General features: G+C 32.7%; 1 long non-coding RNA gene across 2 annotated transcripts in view; it reads right to left on the bottom strand.

The window, feature by feature from the left end:
- Positions 1-2,033: 2,033 nt before the first annotated feature.
- LOC137638227 (uncharacterized) overlaps positions 2,034-13,261 on the bottom strand; it is a 433,485-nt gene continuing 422,257 nt past the window's right edge. For both annotated transcript variants that reach the window (XR_011043926.1, XR_011043925.1), the window contains 3 exons: positions 10,513-10,608; positions 5,183-5,274; positions 2,034-3,281 (listed from right to left, as the gene is read on the bottom strand). This is a non-coding gene — a long non-coding RNA (uncharacterized lncRNA). The remainder of the gene's footprint in view (positions 3,282-5,182; positions 5,275-10,512; positions 10,609-13,261) is intronic.

The following is a 13,261-nucleotide window of genomic DNA, read 5'->3' as shown; positions in this document are numbered from 1 at the left end:
CCTCAGAAAAGACATTAGCCATGTAAAGTGCTAGAGACTTGTAATCGTAAAGTAAAAGACATTATAGAAGACATAAAAAACATCCATGGCTTAGCCTTGAATGTCTCAAGATGTCTTCTATAATGTCTTTTATTTTACGATTACAAGTCTCTTGCACTTTAAATGGCTAATGTCTATTCTGAGGTTTTCATTGGTAAAACAGATGTATTTTCAGATCAAAATTACATATTACAGTAGAAATTCATAAAGAGAAGATACAGGAGTAATGTATAAAGAGAAGATACAGGAGTAATGTATAAACAGAAGATACTGTAATAATGCATAAATTGATACAGTAGCAATACATAAATAGAAGTCAGAAACAATGCATTAGCAGGAAATAAAATTACAAAAAAAAAAAAAAAATAAATAAATAAATAAATACCGATAGCAATTTACACAAGAAATATTATTCACCATTGATATGCAAACTTAGTATACATAAAGTACAATGGCTATATAATGACCACTAGCCTGACTATTAATTTTCCTGCATCTAAACCATCTTAGAATGACAACTGAAAGTGCAAATGAAAACAATTCAGATAATGTCTGCATGATTTGCTTGCCAACACAAGAGTTTCAAACAAGAGCGTTTTCTGAACTATAATTCTAGATTAATCACTTAGTGTTTCAAGCAGCGATGTTTTTAGAAGCTACCTAATGTTGATATAGTTCAAACTAGCAAGAGACGAACTCATTTGCCTCAATTCCTACGCTTAAAGATCTTACTCAACTTTGAAAATTTCTTTAATTATATAAGTTTATGATTATTGTCCGGCTAAGGAAACATTCTGAAAGCTGCCCTTTCCAATAAGATAAGGTTATTTCCTAAATCTAATCTAAATTCTTCGATCAACCAAATAATTTCTCTCAAACTTTCTCAGACTGCCCTTCTAGAATGAATCTATAAACTGTCCCCTTTTGTCTCATCAAAAGATATTCCTACGTCAATCGCTGTTAATTTAATTATATATAAAAAAAGATTAATAAAAGTCATTTATAAATACAGTACATATTCCTTAAAACTTGTCCCTGAACTTATCTTACAATCCTGTCCCGATAAACATCTGCATCTGCTTTCCGATAATTCATATAGTCCCATTTAGATCATAAACTTAATTACACTCGAATGTTCTACCTAAATTCATCATACTAACATTCAATAAATATGGCTTAACTATTTCACTTTTAGCTGATACATTTCTGTACTTTACCTTTTTACATACTTCATTAACACCATGACATGTCCCTTATCTATTCCCTCACACCACTTAACCCTTTATTTTTTAACAGGTTTCTAGTTTTATAGCTACTCTTTCCTCCAACCCTTCAGGCAATATGTTCTTTGAGACTTGAGAACTAATAGTGTTGTTACATAGATATTCTTTCCTAGACCTTAAATCCAACAAATTTCCTTATAAATCTATAATTAATCTAATAGTTCTTAACATTTTGTATCTACCCATTCTCTTGTCTTATAACTCTACCATTAATTTATAAATCTGTCATAACTTCAAACCTTTTAAGAACTAAAGTCTTTAACAATTTGATCCCCAAATACCTAAATTGAAGCTTTATTCTTCCTTATGTCCTTAAGTCTTTCAATCAAGTCACTTGACCTATATTATGTAACTATTGGTGTGAAGCAGCTCACATGAATAAGGTCATTACATGAAATATCAATGAAAACATAGCTTTAAATCAGTAAATTTCGAGCAAAACAGTTTAGTCATTCTAAGGCTTACTATCCAAGACTAAAAACTCCAAGAACATCAAGTTTAGGACAATTTCTCAGCTATTTTGGACAAGGATCTTACGTGTGACTGCTGGAATGTTCCACAAAGGATGTTTCTTTTAAAAAATTCAATCAAATTTGTATTTGAAGTAACTTCTGAGAAGAAAACAAGAGGAGAATAATGGACAAAAATTATTTTCTTCAACAGAACGGAAACTTACTGAAAACCTGAATTGTATATATATGAGAGAGAAAGAGAGAGAGAGAGAGAGAGAGAGAGAGAGAGAGAGAGAGAGAGAGAGAGAGAGAGAGAGAGAGAGAGAGATTTAATATGAAATTTTTATTGGGTCATATCAGTAATTCAACAAATCTCCATCAGATACCATTATGTCTACAGGATTTCAAAATGGCTTTGATAATTTAAAACAACTTTACTTTAATTCTCACTGACTTACTGCATAAATATTAAAACCTATCAATTTAAGAAATTGCTCAATCTTAACGTTATATTAAGGACTGATGAAGATTTTAAACAGCAAAATTATAATGGAAAAACACTAAAGACAAATATACATGCAGAAACTTAGTCAATTTCTTAATGAATCAGATAGATGGATTTGACAGGATTCTTTTTAGCTATTATTTGAATAAAGATAGCTATGGGAGTGATGCCTGTACTACAGTACAGGGATAGACAATGCAAGCATAAACTAAGTAAAATTTTAGCCTATCATGAATAAACTTCAACATGGAATCCAACATCGACATCACAAACTCTGCAGACATTAGTTAGGCCAAGTAAAAGTTATGAAATAGAATTGATAAAAGAAATATTACAGAAATAAGCTAATCTCAAACTGAAAGAGGCATTTAAACTTTTAAACAAACTATAAACAAAATCTAAATGAGTTGATTCACAAAAGCAGAAGAATAATTAAAGAAATGGTTTGAAGTTACAGTTCCAAGAATTTTGAATAGTGCAAATAATAGATTTTAGAAGTTGGAGTGTAAGTACAAAGTTAATGACCCAGCAGTCACACGTATTGATAATTTGTTTAAAATAGTCAAATTCACAGATAATATTACTCATTAACAACAGTCTAGAACAGGAATGTCAAGCTTAAATCCTTTTGAGGACAAATTATGCACATGACTATGGTCTCGAAGGACATCAAAGGTTTGGTAATTAATTATTGACAAGACTAAAGATAAAAAGTATTTTGCAGGTTATCCTAGTTTGCCAAAAATACCTTTGGGTTCCTACTCTGATATAAAACTTTGTAAAACGAAGTTGAAATTTCTTAATTAATCCTTCGTTAAAGATTCGTTGATTGAACTAGACTTCTTTGAAGACCTGACAGATTACTGCCACCTTCAGGGGAACTCCAATAATTCATCCTGAGGATCTCTCGCCTTGTTGACAGCAGCAGCAGTTGTAGAGGGTCCAGTGAGACTTCCATCTTCCTTCAAAATTTGCTCTCTTCTTGTCATGGGTTCTTTAATCCTGTGGTGAGAAAATTGAAATATCAGTTTGACATCTGGATGGATATTTTACTACACAAAATAATTTTCTGGACACAAATAAAGCTTGAAATTACATATTAAAAAACCAGGCTATATTATCAGTTCAGGACTTGCAAAGCTTGCTTACCAGAAATCATGAAATATGCGGTTTGGCTCAAGCTAAACTAAACAGAAGAAAGACAGAGATAATGAGAATGATATATACAATGGAAGATGAAATATCATTAGAGGGAGAAAGGATTGATGAGGTAGAATCATTTAATTATCTAAGAACTATGATCTCTAATACAGGATCCCTAGAATTTGAGTTCAACAAAATATTAAAAAAGAAACAAAAATCATACAATGGTTAGGTTAAGTAGAATTTGGAAATCAAATAGCCTGAAATAGAAATCTGGCTATATATAGTTGAGTAAGATCGGTGTTACTGTATGGACACGAGTCGTGGTATGACAATGAAACAATCTCCAACAGATTTTGTAGAATGGAGAACAAATCCCTCAGAGGGATATTGGGAAATAACTGGCAGAATTAGAATTGAAACTATAAGAGAGATTACTCGAGAGATCACTTCAGTGTTGCCACATATTCTTGTAAAATATCTGCATACTGTATTTACTGAAATGAAAATCTGAATAAATCTGTATATTGTAAAATTAATCTGTATAGGAAATCTGAGGATTTGGTAGGGTATATTTTAGCGCATGTTACTAGAAATAACACGTAACTTAGAGTATATATATATAAATTAAAATTCTTGTTTTAATGGCAGATTTCAATTTAGGCTCTTTTTAAATGGCTTTCAATATAGATGCATTGAAAAGAATCGATTTATGTTCCTGCTGACAACATTACATAAAATAGTTTTAGAAAGAAACAGTTTTATGTTTAGCGATATAATTGGTACAATCGTGACTATTTCTTTGCCTCGAGTTTTCCTCCTATCGAAATAACGTGTTCATTTTATTTTCAATTATTTTTGTCTTTAATGGGAGCCGATTGAAATAAAGGAATTCAGTTCTTTATAACGAAAATATAATAATAATTGTTACGCAGATGTACTTTTGTATGCAAGAGATTGCTGGCTTTATAACAACTCGGCAGCTTGGGAAGAGAAAGGCCGATGTTTACACATCCATTAATAAGAATTTACGATAATTTTATAAATAATTTTATTATATTTTGAAGGATAAAAATTCTTTATGTACGATGTACATCCTTTTTTAATTTTGAATGTTATATATAAAAAAAATCTTCTATAGATTTTAGTAATATATAGATATTAAGATCTTGAAATGAAGGAATAACTAAGACAAACTTTATACAAATTAATATCAAAGAATGTCACCATATACACAGTTATTATAATAAAGCAAATTAATAAGGATCAAATATCAATGACATTATATAGATACACCAATCTCCTTCAAAATAGACACCAGAACTACAATAGTTAAAAGAACCCAGTAATTTTAATCAGAAATTCTCAGTCAAAATATACTATTCTTAGCAGAATTTCAGTAAAATACAGGTGACCGTAATTCATACCCTACTTTGTTATTATCTTTTACGGTTTGGTGACCGTAATATCACTCCTTTACGTCAATATATTTGACTTTAAAATGGTAAAAGACTGGCAACATCTAGTTCAGTATTTATAAGGTTTTTGATACAAATTTTTACGTGTATAGTCCGCTGGAAAGCCAAATCCTACCTCTCACAAACACATTGGAATCATAAATTACATATTTGATTTATTCTCAATTGTTAATGGCTATAGACATTTACTACTGGCTTTGTTCCCATCTTAAATATGACTCATGATTAAATTTCATATTTGCCCGGCATCTTTCGAAGTAAAAAGTATCCTTTTACTCTCACCTTGAATATAGTCACTGCAAAGGTTTCAGAATTTGCTCTTCAATGATGCAGTTAGAAGCTCTTCGTCCGTAAATTCCAGGTTAAAACACCACCTGTAAAATTCAAATTTAATCAGTTACATAAAAAATTAAGTCATTAAACATTGATACATCTTACAGGCAATGCAAAGGAAAATCGAGCATTATCGTTTGAGCTACCTTGGAAAATCCCTTATAGAATTCCTCCTATTCTATGTTGCCTACAATCTGTACAAAACAGCCATCCAAGACTAAGTTTAACTTTAATAGGAGTAATGTATATAACAAAATCAGATTTTACCCTTCCACTTCTTACATATGTTCATGACGTCAATATCTAAACTTAATATGTTTAACTTATTACTTCTCTTAAGTCAAATTATGATAAATAAACCGATTCTGTTTACAAATTCAATAAATTGAGCAGTGTTCAACCTAAAGACCAAATGGAAACCATCATCTAATTCTCACATTTAAAACAAGGGACATTTGGATCCTCTATCACCAGCATATTACAATCAGGGTTCATGAGCTGTCCAACTTCTAAAATCTCTAGGTTTAGAGAGAGAGAGAGAGAGAGAGAGAGAGAGAGAGAGAGAGAGAGAGAGAGAGAGAGCGGTTACATGGGAGGGGTCATATATATACCAGGCATATGCCATATAACTACCTGTTCATAATTAGAACTTATCTACAAAATTCTTTCATCTTCAATCACAATATAGTAAAAGGACAGGCATTTTATATAGTCTATATTCAACGAAGATTCATAGATTCTTTCAAATGCAAAACACCTTTCCTAATGAAGAGGGAGGTAGAAGGTCGAATGTTAGTTTGGGCATTTAAACTATTGATTAGGAAATTAAGTTGTTAGGAACTATTCCACGCGTTGACGACTCTACAAAACAAGATGGCAACTAGAGATTCCTTCCTTAAACTACAAATATTCACATTATTCGCATCATTAAGCTTATTTAAATTTGATTAACTTAATAATTTGCTTTAAATCCGCCTGTACTTGAAACACACTGGCAAAAAAAAAAATAAAAAATCTAATCAAGTTGGGCTGGCTCTCAAGGTAATATCCAAATTAAACTTTGATTTATCAACAAAGGTTTCCTTTGATACTATATAACTTTATTCAAAATACTACTAATATCATAGTAGTTTTTCCTATCATGAAAATCAGAATGTCACTTAGTGGTGAGAGATGAAACGTCCTGACACTGAATTTCCAGATTCGTCAAATCAAGGCAAATACCAGTTGACAGAACACCCGTCTACTTCTCCAATAGAATCCTGAAAGATGCCTGCACATTCCTTTACAAAATGCGTGCCTACATGTTTTGCCAATTAGATGAGTAATAAGTTACCAACACACAATATGATGTATACAGTCCAAGGATAATCAATGCATTATTACTGGCTACATGTTAGGTTATTCAAATAAAACTTGGTCAAGTAAATGATAAGAGATATTGATCATTACACCATGTTATCGACTGTGCTCCAATATGGCATGCTTTCTTACCAATTATACTATTACTATTATCATCATTATTAGTACTTGCTAAGCTACAACCCTGGTTGGAGAAACAAGATGCACAAAGGTTCCAATAGGGAAAATAGCCCAGTGAGGAAAAGGAAATAAGAAATTAGATAAATGACTTCAGTGTTTTTTATGCTTACATTGAGCTAACAAACTCATTCTCCATTATTGTCGGTATATTTAACTATTCTCATATCAAGACACACTTGAGAAAAGCCAAGGGAATCCTACCTGCACTAATACAAACTGTGTATGATTTATCAATTTATAATTAGTTTTACTTGCATTGAATTGTATTCATATAAGAAAAGACATCTCATGTACTTTGTCTGCATATTCGGCCCTTCTGATTACAGAATGCCAGGTTGTTAAATACTCCAAAATAAGACAGCAAGTTTGACATGTGTTACAACCAGAGATAGAAAATACTCGACAGCGATTAATCTGCGCTGAATTAAAGCTAGAACAATTATGATGTGATTAATGATCCCTAAAGAGAGTTTTGTTGTGCACTACATCACACGGCCAACAAATCCTGTCAAAACTAAACGAGTTTTGTTATGGGAGCAGCCACGATGCACAGAGTTCTATGGCTTTCTAAATGCCGTCACAAAGATTGTATATTCTCCGTATTAACAAAAAGGACTTTTTTCAAAATTAAGCTCTTGACTAAAAAGAGTTCTATGATAGAGTAAACTTTATTACAGTATTAGAATTGACTGAGCATCGATATTGAAGGTACACTCGGACACACTATTCGATCATTTCTCCTGTTTTTGTTTTCTGAAGTTTGTAGTGTATATACAAAAGATCTAAATGTTAATATTCTGAAAATATTTCATTTTAGTTTCTTACTACTTCTCTTGCAGTTTATATCCTGTCCTCACTGGACTATTTTTCCTAGTAAGGACCCCTTGGGTTTATATAATCTTGCTTTTTTAACTGGCGATGTAACTTAGCTAGTAATAATAATAATAATAATAATAATAATAATAATAATAATAATATGGTTCTACAAAGATTACGAACCATATTTAGCAATGAAGCATAAGCTATGTACCTGGTCATTCCTAAGCCATTCTTATGTGGTGGCCTCAAGCTTGTTAGTTCCTTTGGTCTCTGCAACCTCACTATCCTTGTGAACTAAGTATGGGGTGTTTGAGGGAGCCTATAGGTCTACCTGCTGAGCCATCAGCAGTCATTGCCTGGCCCTCCTTGGTCTTAACTTGGAGAGGGGGCTTGGGCGCTGATCATATGTATACACGGATCAGTCTCTAGCGCATTGTCCTGCTTGCTAGGGCAATGTCAATGTCCCTTGTCTTTTAACCTTTAAATTCCCAATTGAATCAACAGCTGCTAAAGACAGACTACAATACGACATTGTTCCTTTGGGTCGTAGTGAGAGATGGTCTCCCTATAAGGGGTGAGTGACACAAGAAACAAAGCGATTAAGATGAAGCAAAGCTTTGGGATTTTAAATTAACACTTAGGGCAACCACTGTTGGTGATTATAGTCTTATGATTATACGACTTCAATTAGTAACACTCCAAAATCAAACCATTGCTCTCCAGTCTTAGGTAGTGCCATAGCCTCTGTACCATGGCCTTGCACTGTCTTGGGTTAGAGTTCTCTTGCTTGAGGGTACACTCGGGCACACTATCTTATCTTATTTCTCTTCCTCTTGTTTTGCTAAATATTTTACAGTTTATTTTAATTGTTAATTAATTTTCTTATGGTTTCCTTATTCCGTTTCCTCACTGGGCTATTTTCCTTGTTAGAGCCTTAGGCTTATAGCATTCTGCTTTTCCAGCTAGGGTTATAGCTTAACAAATAATAATAATAATAATAATAATAATAATAATAATAATAATAATCAAAATGAGTCTATTACTCTACGAATATGAGTAAACAAAGAAAAACTCGTAAAAGCTACAGTATTTGCCCATTCAAGATAAATTTTCCATTGCCTTTATATTAAATACCAAAAAGAATTGACTACTATTAGTGCTAGAATATTTATCTATTCTAATATAATGAAAAGTCCCTTTAGTAAAATTTCTGTTTCAAGACTAACGGTTTAAGATAGATCGTAGACTGACGGCCTTTTCACCGAAGAAAATTCTATTAAATATTCAGATAATAAATTCATAAATTGCATCAAGATGAATCATATTATGTATATTAATCATAAAATATATAGAAAATTAAGAAAATATAGTAAAAATAAATGTGGAGGAGGAAAATAAGATATGGGGAAAATTAGTTCATTATTGGTGAAGAGACCACTTTGGTAACGGCCTTTTCGCCGACGACAACTCTAAAAATAATTCAAATTTCGAATTCATAAACTGAATGCAGATGAATCATATTATGTAGATGAATAGTTAAATATAGAGAAAATAAATAAAATATGGTAAAAGTTGCTACAATTAAGCTTTGAGGAAGAAAATGAGATATGGGGAAAATTGGGAGATTGTCGGTGAAGAGACCATTTATGTTACGGCCTTTTCGCCTGTGATAATTCCATTAACTTCAGTGTTTTTTAAATTTATAGATTGAATCAAGATGATTCAGATTCTATAGATGAATCATATTCTATGGATGAATCATGAATTACATGGAAAATTAAAAAAAATATATACAGTACAAGTCAGTGTGGAAAAATACAAGCTATATGGGGAGAGAGAGAGAGAGAGAGAGAGAGAGAGAGAGAGAGAGAGAGAGAGAGAGAGAGAGAGATGCACTATACTTCCATTTCACTATACTGTAGATATGAGATATAATATATTCAACTAAATTACCGAGGTTCGAACCCCAGGATAGGTCTAATCATTATGAAATTATCAGTAACTGTAGAGGCAGCTTATTTCTCGACTTTTCACTCGACCTTGACATTGACCTTTGACCTTGACATTTATTAATTGGCGTGGATTTTCATACACTCAAATATGAACCAAGTCTGAAGTCTCTGTGACAACGATTTCCAAACTTATGGCTGATTACGTGAATTGGACATTTTGTTTGACCGTGACCTTGACCTTCCAAAATTTAATCAATTCCAGCTATTCACATAAGAGTTAATCCTGCAAGTTTCATTACTCTACGATTAAAATTGTGACCATGGTGTTCACAAACAAACACACATACACAGTAAAACTTAACCTCCTTCCAACTTCGTTGGCGGAGGAAATTACGAACTCAACTGATGATCTGGGTAAAATTGTCATCAATATTCGAGTGTAAGAATTCATTTTTATTTGTCTTGCCTGCCAATATCAACGAAGTCTAATATAAAATTATCTTAGATTGTTTAAATGTCATTCATTCCTGACATTAATCAGAACTTTGTTTAATGTTTCAGTTGTATTTTTGGTTATTTTTGGTTTGATTATACATACAGAGAGAGAGAGAGAGAGAGAGAGAGAGAGAGAGAGAGAGAGAGAGAGAGAGAGAGAGAGATTCCTAATACCAAATATATGATATACACAAGAGAACCCTGGTGATACTAAGTTAGCCATTTCTTCAATTTTTTAATGATATGACGTCATAAACCAGTCAGTATTGGCGCTGACACTAAAAGAACAAAAAATCATTCAATATGATATATTAAGATTTACAAATATAGAATATTTAATATCTCAACATTAAATTGTTTTAAAAAGCCATTTCGTTATTGACCGAGTGTGTTATTCAAAATTTCAAAAACAGACTCTGGGGAAAAGATGATATTATTGTGAAAGTACGTTGCTTTGAAATATACTCTTACCTTTATATACCGTTGGATTTTGAATCTAGACTATATTTCCTGTCGTTTGGACTCTGTCTATCCATTCACCAGCGCTCTCTATGAAATGCAAACAGTCTGGAAAAATGGAAAAAATATATTAGGATAGAGTACGAAACTGATAACGTGTAGAATTTTCTATTGAATGATAACCCACTTAATATAAGTAGGGCAACTTATGATAGATTTGGCAGTTGTAACTGAGTACACAAAATTATTATTCAAACTCGCCGTTATTAAAGTGGATATATGAGAAATAAACCTTAAGGATCCTAGATCGTGCAGAAACTTTTTGTGTGGAGTGGGACCACACCAGAACATTAAATCAAGTAGGTTAAGTATTTAAGTGGGAAGACACTATTTGTTTGTAAGTACACTTAACAACCTGAGATTCTCCTGAATAAATATGTCTTCAGTACTCTTACTAAACAAATATACTGATACATGTATAAATGAAAGTGATGTACAATAAAATTCAAAAGTCTCCCGACATACATTGTCCGTGATCCCAACGCATTCTCTACTTAAGGTTGGTAATGGGTTGGGACTTGGTGAATGTGACTACAACGGGCAATAAGGCCAAGTCAAGACGCTTCTATACCACTTAATAACATAAAACAAAGGACGGAAATCTGTGGAAGTCTGACTGTGAAGAAAATGGCAGATGGTCCCATAGACGAGGATGATATTTCTTTTTAATATAAAACTTGAACCAGAAATCATGTTATTTGCTTGGAAGGAAAAGTGGTGTGGCACAATTCAAGTTCATAAAAGGGAGAACTCGTAACTTTTATAAAGAATAGGGATATCACCAAACAGTCTAATATTACCCTTAAGTGGAAGATATTGGCAAGTTTCAGTACAGAATAAAATTGATAATCAATACGTTCGCTTATTCTAGTTTATTGAAATAAAGGGTATGAAAAGACACTTCAAGACATTAATATTTTCCTGAGAGAGAGAGAGAGAGAGAGAGAGAGAGAGAGAGAGAGAGAGAGAGAGAGAGAGAGAGAGAGAGAGAGAGAGAGAGAGAGAGAGAGAATTGCCATTGACCTTCAGTTGTGTCTACGACCTGTTAAGAACACAAGACTGGCGACACATTGCACTTATTTCATAACTTATTTCTCTGCATATTTACGTAACTGACACCACAAGAGTAAATATTAACCTTATTCTACGAAACGAGAATGATGACAAAGTTGACATTTCACTCTATTTGAATGACTAAAGTTCAAACAACACTTTTTTTTTTTTTCAGCGTAAACGCTTGCAAACCAAATGCGTAAAAATTTGGAGCCAATCATAAATCAAGATCTTGAAAAGCGACTGCAGCTTGCACCAGATGACTATGGTTCGTCTCAAGTCTTAAAGATTAAAGCACCATTAAGACTTCATCTTAACCAACAGATTTTTAACGAATACAAAAACATTGTTGACCTCAAGTTTAACATTTCCTTTGACAAATTAACTTTTAATATTAGATAGGTCAACATACTCCCCACCCAGGCAACATACACAAATCTCTCACTCGAATCCTATGGGGGATTTGCCGCAAAATCCTGTGGGAGTTTACCACAAAAACCTGGCGATTTACCACAAAAATCATGAAGGATTTATCCCCGAATCCCGTGGGTGGATTGACCCTCAAAAGCCTGTGGGAAGATTTGCACAAAATTCCTTGGGAATATATCCCTAAATCTGGAAGGATTTAACCAAACATCCTGGGGGGATTTAACCATATTCTGTGAGAATTTAAGTCTGAATCTTTAGAATCTAAATCCGAATCCTTGGGGGAGGGGATTTAACAACGATTCCTGGGAGATTTAACCCCGAATCATACTCAAACGAATATGAATACTAATACTAATACGAATACGAATACGAAAACTCAAACGAATACAAATACGAATATTCAAACGAATACGAAAACTCAAACTCACACGAATACGAACTCAAACTCAAACGAATACTCAAACTTAAACGAATACGAACTCAAACGAATACGAATACGTACACGAATACACAAACTCAACGAATACGAATATAAATACGCATACGAATACTCAAACGAATACGAATACTCAAACGAATACGAATACTCAAACGAATACGAATACTCAAACGAATATGAATACTCAAACTCAAATGAATACGAATAAACTTAAATGAATACGAATATGAATACAAATACTCAAACTCAAACGAATACGAATACTCAAACTCAAACGAATACGAACTCAAACGAATACGAATACTCAAACGAATACGAATACTCAAACTCAAACGAACTCAAACGAATACTCAAACTCAAACGAATACAAATACGAAAACGAATACTCAAACAAATACAAATACTCAAACTAAAACGAATACTCAAACACAAACGAATACAAATACGAAAAACTCAAACTCAAACGAATACGTATACGAATACTCAAACTCAAACGAATACGTATACGAATACTCAAACTCAAACGAATACAAATACGAATACTCAAACGAATGCGAATACGTATATGAATACGAATACTCAAACGAATACGAAAACTCAAACAAATACAAATACTCAAACGAATACGAATACAAATACGAAAACGAATACTCAAACGAATACAAATACTCAAACTAAAACGAATACAAATACGAAAAACTCAAACTCAAACGAATACGTATACGAACTCAAAGTCAAACGAATACAAATACGAATACTCCAACGAATGCGAATACGTAT

The sequence above is a fragment of the Palaemon carinicauda genome, chromosome 3 (genome assembly GCF_036898095.1).
Source record: "Palaemon carinicauda isolate YSFRI2023 chromosome 3, ASM3689809v2, whole genome shotgun sequence".
Taxonomy (NCBI): domain Eukaryota; kingdom Metazoa; phylum Arthropoda; class Malacostraca; order Decapoda; family Palaemonidae; genus Palaemon; species Palaemon carinicauda.
This window is presented reverse-complemented; position numbering and strand designations above follow the sequence as displayed.